Source organism: Adiantum capillus-veneris, chromosome 15, assembly GCF_014529385.1.
Source record: "Adiantum capillus-veneris isolate H3 chromosome 15, ASM1452938v2, whole genome shotgun sequence".
Taxonomy (NCBI): Eukaryota; Viridiplantae; Streptophyta; class Polypodiopsida; order Polypodiales; family Pteridaceae; genus Adiantum; species Adiantum capillus-veneris.
Genome location: NC_140945.1, coordinates 19884284 through 19894258, shown reverse-complemented (window position 1 = coordinate 19894258; position 9975 = coordinate 19884284).

Below are 9975 nucleotides of genomic sequence, written 5' to 3'. Positions count from 1 at the left end.
CTGACATGTGTCCCTCTTTCCCCTTTTGTGAGAGCTTTAGGTAATTAATTAATTCAACTAAACTCTCATTGGACCCTTTGCCTCCTGGGCAATAGGAACCAGGCAAGCCATTGAGCTGCTGAATGCTCATTGGACCCCTTGGGAGACTATCCAATAGTCTTCTAGAGAGATTAATTCTTATTGATTATTTATTAAGTGTTTTTCAATTAATTAAACTAGACTTACTCTAGCCTAATTCTCATTGGTCCATCTTCAAGGCCATCCAATAGGATTTGAGTACACCTTGTGGGCATCTGGGCTAGGGAGTTGACATGTGTCCCTCTTTCCCCTTCTGTACAAATGGAGGTTGTGTGTGTGTGTGTATGTGTGAGAGTTTCTCTCTCATCCCCTACTTCTTGGGCTCCCCCCCTCCTTTGTAGGCTTTGAGAAAGATTTTTGGGACACACACAAAGCATCCAAATTTCCTAATCTTTGACCTTTGGACACAACCTTTGAATTTTGTAACCTTAGCATTTTGGAAGTCTTACTGGGCTGAACCCTAAGGTCTTTGGAGCCCATTGTTGCACATAGCTCTTTTGCAGATGGCCTCCCTTAGGATCCCTATTTCCCCCCCTTTGGATCCCTACTGTGGCCGGTCTGCCAACTTAACCAATATTCTAGCTTTTTCTCGCTTGGCACTTTCCCATATTAAATGATCAGTTAACATGAGAAAACCATTTAGGAGAATTAGGTATTGATTATTATGACAACTCTACAGATACCCCATGGGATTGCGAGTCTCAATGCCACAATCCTTAGAGCAACAGGCATAGTTGAGTTTTACCATATCTTGCGGCATTAAAATTTTAAATAGAAGTCATGTTGAAAAGTGCATGCCCTAGAGTAGCTAACCTTGACAAATTTTACCCCATAGATCTCATAGGCGCAATCATCAAATCTTTCTAGCCTCTAATGCATGACACCGACTAAGCTGACAAAAATAAAAAATATATTCAAAAAGCTACTTGACATATCTTTGAAGAGATACCCATAATATCTTTGAAAAGAATTTTGAAGCTATGGGTACTTGATCCTCAACATCCAGAACCAGTTGATCGCCTTACATGCTTCAAGATTATTGATGAGCTCCAGGATTGGTATGAGCGATCCACTATGGAATCGAAAACTTGGCAAACACTGTTCAATGATGCTCTCCAACTCAATGATATTCATGCACTGAAAGAAGAGATGCAGAGGATCCGGATATGTATGGGTCAGTGGAAGATTCAGATCAGGGGTCTGACCAAGATCACTAATCAGCTTTTGCAACTTACTGTTGAGTCCTCTAAATTTCCTGAAAAGGATATTGCAGCTAAGGCGGGCCTGGCACCATCGTATAGGGAGATGGTTGAGATTCTTTTTGAACCTCAGGTCAAAACTAATCAGCCTCTTCCAGAAGGATGGATCCATATTTCTTCGCATTGTCACAAGCTGGCCAGAACCGGGATCACCAAAGGCAGGCGCACACTCTATGATCCTGACACCAAAACCTATCATTCCCTCACGCCTTATGAAGTAGAGATGACCACAGAAAGGCGGGATCAGCTTGAGCAGGAGGCTATTTATCAACTGATTCAGAAGGAGAATGCTGGTACTGGGACTTCTCAGACGCCATCCAAGTCAAAGGACAAACAGAAGCTGGTTCAACGGAAGGATACTGGGTAGTTCCATCTCAGAATTCAGTGGAGACTTTTCTTCCTCAGCTAGAAGGTTGATATTAGTTTGTGTAGACGATGAGAGCTCTATCTTGGCCTTTTCAACTGCCTCTTGTAATCTTTGTATGGCCACTCTATCATTAGTCACGTCCAATCCCCAACATCAGAACTAGACGGTGGATTTTTCAGTCTCAAATCAGATTCAAACAGGGGAATTTTTCCGAAATTTTGGACTCTCGCCAAAATTAAAGAAAGAAGGGAAGGATGTAGACGGCTGAGATAGTTTCACTAAGTGGGAACGTTCTCTTATGAGACGGGCATCAAATTAGTCAGTAATTACTACGGTAATTACTATGGTAAACCCAAGGTGTATAAATAGGGCCCATTACATTGTAATCGGGTTGGCATTTGGGTTAGCATTTCGGCGGCATTTGTATTTGAGTTGTCAATCATTGGCAGTTGTTGTCGGCTGTACTCTATCTGTAAATCACATCATACTTACTGTAATCTTTCATCTGTAATTCCAATCACGGCAGATATTCTAGTCACACTTACTCTGTGTCCTACTAGTACTCTGAATCTGAATCTGAATATTATTCTCAGTACATAGTCTGATTCTCATTCCAGTAGATAAATTCCAGTTTAGTTTCTGATTCTCTGTCCAGTTGACTGTCTAAACTAACACATCATCAGTAGCCAAAATCTTCTAACACTGGAGTTAGCTATCTCAAGAGATCAGCTCCAATTCCAGCTGCCCTTTGGTAGACAAGTCCACCTATAAATTTGCCACCGAACCTTGAACACCAAGCATCGGCCATTGAATTTAGATACCGGCCAAAGACTTTTGACCGCCAACCAATTGTCATTGACCATCAGCCACCAGCTGTCTATTTTTTGTCACGTTTTCATTGCCATCCGATCACAATATTCCAATGAAAAGTGTAATGGAAATGGCCTATGAACATTGAGAATAGCAAAATTAAGAGAGCCATAGTGAGCATTTTTATGAAACTACTTTGAGAACATAGAGGGTGAGCTTAGTTAGCGGTAGCAACATAACCATTATACTTTATTAACTTGGCATGATCAATAATTTTGCAAGAGAGAGAATTAGAGAACTTGACAACAATTGAGGACCGAATTTATGTGGAGCAGGTCCCCCCTCCAAAAGGCATTTGTATTATAATTTCTTCCATAAAGAGAGACTTGATACAATACAACTTTGTGCTCCTTGAGACCTTGATGATGCAATGAAGATAGAGAGCTTCATGCACCACAATTATGCCCGTAACTTAGCTAGATGAAAGCTTTAGCTTATTCCCGACCTCAATCCCAAGACCTCAAACACCTTCAAAGGTGGAGAGAGCTAGCAGGGAATGAGGGCCCTTTGTGTTCCTTGAGACCTTGATGGTGCAATGAAGATAGAGAGCTTCATGCACTGCAATTATGTCTGTAACTTAGCTATATGAAAATAAACTTATCCTCAGCCTCAGTCCCAAGACCTTAAACACCTTTGAAGGTGAAGAAAGATGAGAAAGAAATAGTTCCTCACTTATCATCACTCCTCTTGATTAGCATAACATAATAGCATAGTAATGAAGATGGAGAAGATGGAAAGCTTAAGCATTGAAGCATGGCTCTTGGTTAGATTTGCATTCCATAGCCAAGAGTGTAGGTGTAGGCTCTCAACTTCTCAACAAGCTTGGAGAAGGAGATGGAGTTCTTGTACTTTCACCAAGTGAGAAAATGAGCATGTGAGCGTGTGTGTGAGAAGTATACTCCCCGCCATCTTGCTTAGGTTGACCCCTCCTCATAGCTCATGCTGGAACTTGATTGGACCCCTACAAGTCTAGACAATCACATGCATAATGCATATCAAGCAACCATGCTAGCATTAGGACAAGTTGTGGAGGATGTTGGTCTTCTCGGATCGTTCATCAGAGCTCCATGAGGAAAGTTATGGCCAATTGAAAGTTTATCGGGGGCCGGGTGTGTGCCAAGTTGTTCGCATTAAAAGGCATGCCATCAAGTGTTTTTTTTTGCACTGTGTGGAGCCTATAGAAATCGATGGCTTGCCAATTAAAATAATGGGCGTGTGGATACGCCAAGGTTAATGTGAGGCGATCACAGATATTTGTTTCATTGTTTGGCGGTTTTGATTGACGGGCTCAAAAAGGTTGGAGTATGGCAAAACTTCTCATGGTTTTGAACTGGTAGAACATAGTTCCAGTGTAATGACGAGGTGGGTGTTTGGAAAGTTCGGCATGGGGGAGCACCAACGGCATGGAGCTCGTGCCTAGAAAATTCATTTGTTTAGTGGATGTTAAAAGGCAAAAGGAAGAGCTGGAGTTTGGGAAACAAAAGGGAAGGTTTAACGTTTAAGTGGGGATTGACAAAAAAAATTGAAGTGTGTGAAGTTACTAAGCACCTGCCCACCTGCCCTGTTTCCATGAGGGCTATTTTTAGAAAAGAAGTGATAAGCCAAGGGGAAGGGAAAAAAAGAAAAAGCAAGGGAGCAACGACGTGCTATCGTTGGCCCTTGGGAGTAGAAAAACAAGGGATATTTTTTTTTTTTTGGAAGGAAAAGAGGAGCTTCTTGATCTTCTTATTTTGGAGCTCTATCGAGAGCAAAGCGAGCCCAAGGAAGGGCTTTTCAAGGGGGTGCTTTCAAATAACAGAAGCTTGAGAGAAGAGGGAGCTCATACGTGTGTGCTCCAACAATGAAGGCATGAGGAGGAAAGCTCCATCATCGAGAAATCACCAACGAGGGCTGTCGAGGTCCGTTTTTCTATGCCTGTCGAGGTGTCCAAGAAGAAGGAGTCAGAGTCTCAAGACAACAAGCCAACACTGGAAGCCAATGTTGCATGTCAAGTGGAGCAAGACACTCTAACACCATATTAGAGAGTTTGAAACGTTTGAGCCAATTTGGGAAACACTAATATCTTGAAGATTTGGCCATATGGACAAATCTCAAGTTGTTTTATAAGGCCAAAGAATTTCACAAGGTAGTACTTGAAAAGCTCTTCCAAGTCATGCTCTCCAAATTTTGGCTAAATTTGGCCATGAAGTCAAATCTTAAGCTTGTTTTGAAAGTGGGAATTGGGAAAAAAAGAAAAGGTGGCTACACTATACTTGTGTACAATCAACGTACAATCTTCAATTTGTGCAAACTCGATTGAAGTTGATCAGCTTGAACATATGAGTACTAAAGAAATGCAAATTCTTCTATCAAAGAAGTTTCTATCATGTTTGAAAGAAGTGGACTTGGAGTTTTGTGAGAACTATATTTATGGTAAACAAAAGAATGTAAAATTCTTAAAAGTAGGAAGTGAAAGAAAAAGTAAAAAACTTGAATTGGTTCATTTTGATGTATGGGATCTTATGAGTGTAGCATGCCTTGGTGACTCGTTGTACTATGTAACATTCATAAATGATGCAACTAGGAAAACAAGGGTTTATCTAATGAAAAATAAATTTGATGTGTTTTCTATATTTCAAAGGTGGAAAACCTTTGAAATATAGAAAGGCGGAGAAACTTTGTGAAGAATCAAGTACTAAGCTTAAATGACTTAAATCTGACAATGGAGGCAAGTATCGCAACCAAGCTTTTGTGCTAGCAATGGCATTCAGAGGCAAAAAACAACCCCAACGACACCTCAAAAAAATGAATCAAGTACTAAGCTTAAATGACTTAGATCGAACAATGGAAGCAAGTATTGCAACCAAGCTTTTGTGCTACAAATGGCATTCAAAGGCAAAAGACAACCCCAAGGACACCTCCAAAAAATGGAGTTTTGGAAAGGATGAACAAGACAATCATGGAGTAGTAAGTACATTTGTGTACTCGACAAACCAATCATCTTCAACGACACTAGGATGAAGAAATTCCAAAAGAGGCATTGATAGGTAAACCATTGAATTATGCATTTCTTAGAGTGTTTGGATGTGAGGCTTTTATGCACATAGATAGAAGCCTGAGGTCAAAGCTAGATGCAAAGTCCAAGAAGTGTTTCTTCATTGACTATGGAGAAGTCTACTTTGGTTATTGCATATGGGATCCTAAAGATGGTAAAGTATTTAGGAGTAGGGATGTTATTTCCAACAAAAAATATATATACAAAGATTACTTGGAAAGAAAACAAGCAAAGAATGTAGGTGGCGAGTACATGGAGCTCTGAGGAAAGTGAAGAATCAAGGAGTGCAAGTGGTGAAAATTTGCATTATATCAACTAGATGAGGAATCTTAATTTATGTCCCAAAGATCTACGAGAGTAAGTAGACCTCCAGAGAGGTTCATTCCTTCCTTCAATTATCGCTTGGTCTTATATTTTGGAGAGCTAGAGTTATACAAAGAAGCCATGCAACCAAAGAAGATTGGACACAAAGCATGTAAGTAGAGATAGACTCATTGCATCGCATCCAAACATAGGCTTTTGTTGATTCTTCTTAAGGTAAACGGGCATTGCAAAATATGTGGGTGTACAAGTTGATAGAAGAAGAAACGTGAAGAAGAGATACTAATCCAGGCTTGTGGATGAAGTGATTTTCTCAAAAGAGAGCTATTGACTTCATTGACAATTTGCAAAAATGAATTCCATAAGGCTTGTCTTAAGCATTGTGACTGCTCATGACTTGAATCTTGAGAAAATGGACGTAAATATCACGCTTCCTCATGGCGACTATGAAGATGAGATCTACATATTTCAATAAAAGGGGTATGAAGACAAGGGTGAGGAGAAAATGGTTGCAGGTTAAAGAATAGCTTGTATGGTCTACAACAAGCATCAAGGTAGTGGTACATAACGTGTGAATGATGGATGTTGTATCATGGATTCAAAAGATGCAACTTAGATCACTGTGTGTACACAACAAAATTAAGAGATGGGAAATTTATTATCCTAATGTGGTATGTTGATGACATGTTGATTGTAAGTGCTAACATGCACAATATAAGAGACCTAAAATATGAGTTGTCTAAATCTTTTTCAATGAAAGATTTAGGTGCTGCAAAGTGAATACTTGGTATGACAATATCAAGATTTAGGTGCTGCAAAGTGAATACTTGGTATGACGATATCAAGGGTTAGAATGAAGAAGACACTGTTAGCGGGTACGCCGCGACGGACGATGGAGCACAGCGAGAACACAGACCAACAAACTGTCAATCCGAGGACATAGCTGACCGACTAGGGCATGGAGGCAATCTCTGGGTTGTCAACCCTGAGCTAGACACTAACAACACTCTACAGTCACTAATCCTACCCCAACACTACCATAAATCAAAGAAACAGACAACGCATCCTAAGAAACACTACAAGCTCGAAACAGTCTCAAATCATATCGGAATGACTCGAAATTGGAGGGCAAGACTCACAAGGACGTATCCTATATGGCCAGACACCTAAACCCTAAAAACCATAATTGTAAGACCTCTAATCGTTGTCACGATAGGCTCAAAATAGTAATTTCCAAAGTGTCCGAAACTGATCTACAAAGACATCAACACGAAGAGCTTTTCGCCCTGATTCTAACGACTACTTGATCATTCAGAACGGATGTCATTTGAGGTACTTACGACCAAATATAGCTCGTAGCAGGCGGGCTTGCGATGTGGTCCTCGGCTTGCATTGCTTGCGTCGACGCGGAGAGCTCCTCGATGCTAACACACTCCTACTCTCATGTCTGCAATGTGATTAGTGTGCGCGACGGTGTGTGTGTGTGAAGCTCACTACCTTGTGCTGCAGAACCCACGACTGTATATTAATTGAGATAATGTCATGAGTCCTTTACAAAGCCTTAGGTTTCAGCTTATATACCAAGCCTTCAAACCTAATGTCCGGCCAAATGACCTGAATTGTCCCTAGGCTTCTACAGAGCTTAATTACAAGAAACTGAGTTGGCTTTACTCATTATACAAGCATCTGCGGCCAAAATACAAGTGCCGACTTAAAATATGAGGTTCCTGTAAACATTACAAAAGTGGCCGTAATGGCTCAAAATAATAATAACGGGATATTCGATGCCGTCCATGAACTCGTATCTTCATGTTGCAGCATCCATCTTCATCTTCATTACTTCATCACGATCTTCATGTGGAATCTTTACAAAATCTTTGAGGAATCTTAATGGAATCTTTATGGAAACGTTGTTTAAAGGGCGTCCTTTCAACACTCTCCCCCTCCGAATTCTTGTCGTCCCCGACAAGACCCTATGTCTTTGCTGGCCTGGACGAGTTCTTGATGTCTTGGTGTTGATTGAAGTTGTTGTAGTAGCCTTTTCTGTAGTTGGTTGCTTTGCGTGATGTTAAAGCCGCCTTGAAGTTGTACCTGTAGTGTATTTGAAGCCTGGAACTCTCCCCCTCCGATTGGTTGTTGTATCTTGAATTGCATGAGGTTGTATCGACTTGTTGGTGCAGCAGTCCGTTGTCATTGTAGCTCTAGTTTGCTTTTCCTGTGGTTGTTATCTGGCAGTCGTACCTGTAAGTTGACTTGAAGCTTTGTCAAGCTGTTTTTTTTTTTTTTGGTCTCTCCGTTTTGACTTGTCAGTAGATTTTCAATTAGTAGTGTGGGGATATCGTGGTTCTTCTTGTTTTTGTTGTTATAAAAAAAAAAGAGTAAAAGTAAAATGTAGCGTATATACAAAATGAAGGTCTTAGATACCTAGATAAGACTAAAGGGAAAAACCCAGTGGGAAAAAATGTCTTTAGTCATAATTAAATGCGAGGCTATATGTACTTAGGTATGATGTTATAGAGTTATGCTGAGTTAAAGTACATATGGCCATATGGCTACTAGTATGGGCTTGATGTACATGGATAAGTGTTGGTAGCTTGAAGTCAAAGCCATTGTTGTTGAGCAAAGGCTCATAAAACCTGTTTCCGCTTGGTCATCCTCATTTGTTTGTGTAAGTGCATGGGTGGAATAAAAAAGAGTGCCTAATGCATATGTACAATGATGGGACATCTATATGCGTGCACAGAGTTATGCATGTTAAACAAGATGCGGTGCGAGAGAAGAGTATTGCTGGGTTCTTCATGGAGTTAGTGTAGCGAGGCAAACATATAGCATGAGTGCTTCAAAAGCTTTCACTACTCACAAGAAGGGTTTTTGCTGTCGAGGTTTCTCCAATCTTCCTCACTATGTCAAGTGCGTGAGTGTTTTTTTTTTTTTGGAGTACTCCGCCTTCTCCACCTTATATATTATATGGACTTTGACTCTTATGCTCACCTCTTCCAGCATGAGCGACATGACTTTATGTATGCTCAATTCTCCAGCTTGAGCTTATACCTATTAGCTAGACTCATAGACCACATAAAAATATTAACTTGAAGCTTGGGTCTGACACTTTGCTCATTTAGTGGCTTAGCTGCCCGACTCTAAACTCTTATGCCATGTAAGTTTAATGGCGACTTGGACTTACCTGATCGCGGCCTGAAATCCAATTCCATATGCTTTTGATGTTTAGGCCTTTCTCGTTAGTTTCTGTTTGAGATGCCATGTTGTCCAATACATTGGCATATATCTGCTCTTCATTCCTTGGTAGCAAATTGTGGTTGCTTGATGAGACAGGTATTGATGTTGAAGCAATGGTTGATGAGGTCTTCTTCTTCCAGATAGTGTTCTTCAAAACTGTGACCTCCGTATTTACGTTGCTTTCTTTTTGTTGTTAAGAGGCTGTAAAGGAGTTGTGTATCTTTCTTGTTGTTGAGCCTCAATCGTGGCTTTTGGAACCCACATTGTTCTTGGGCCTGGTGTGATCTCCTTTTCCACTTTCCGTGTTTCTTCTTTGACTTGATGGTACCTTGTCTTTAATTTCCAAATATGGCTGTTACTTTTGTAAAAGCCTTGCTCTTGTAGTAATTGACGAGGGATCCATTTATAGGTTGTAGTACTCTTGGGTGTCGCGGGTGGCTGCTCTTGATTTCTTGATGTTTCTTGCTTTTCCTGGGTGATTCCTTGATGAGCTACTACCTTAGGTAACCAGATTTGAAAGCTACACTCATAGAATCCTTGTGCTTCGAGTAACTTGACTGGAATTAATCTTTGGACTTGCTTGGAGGTGATCTTCACTTGACTTTGTTGGGTAGTCTGCTTAAAATGGCCTCCTTCTCTTGAGATTTTGAGTCCTTTGAGACATATAACATTGCATTACATAGTGAGTCTCAGGATCAGGATGGAACATTACAAAATTTCTTATGGTATATTCTCTCTTGTCTTTAGCATACAACCATCCACATAACCATGGAACAATTTCATCTTTTAAAAAACTTTCAAGCAATTGA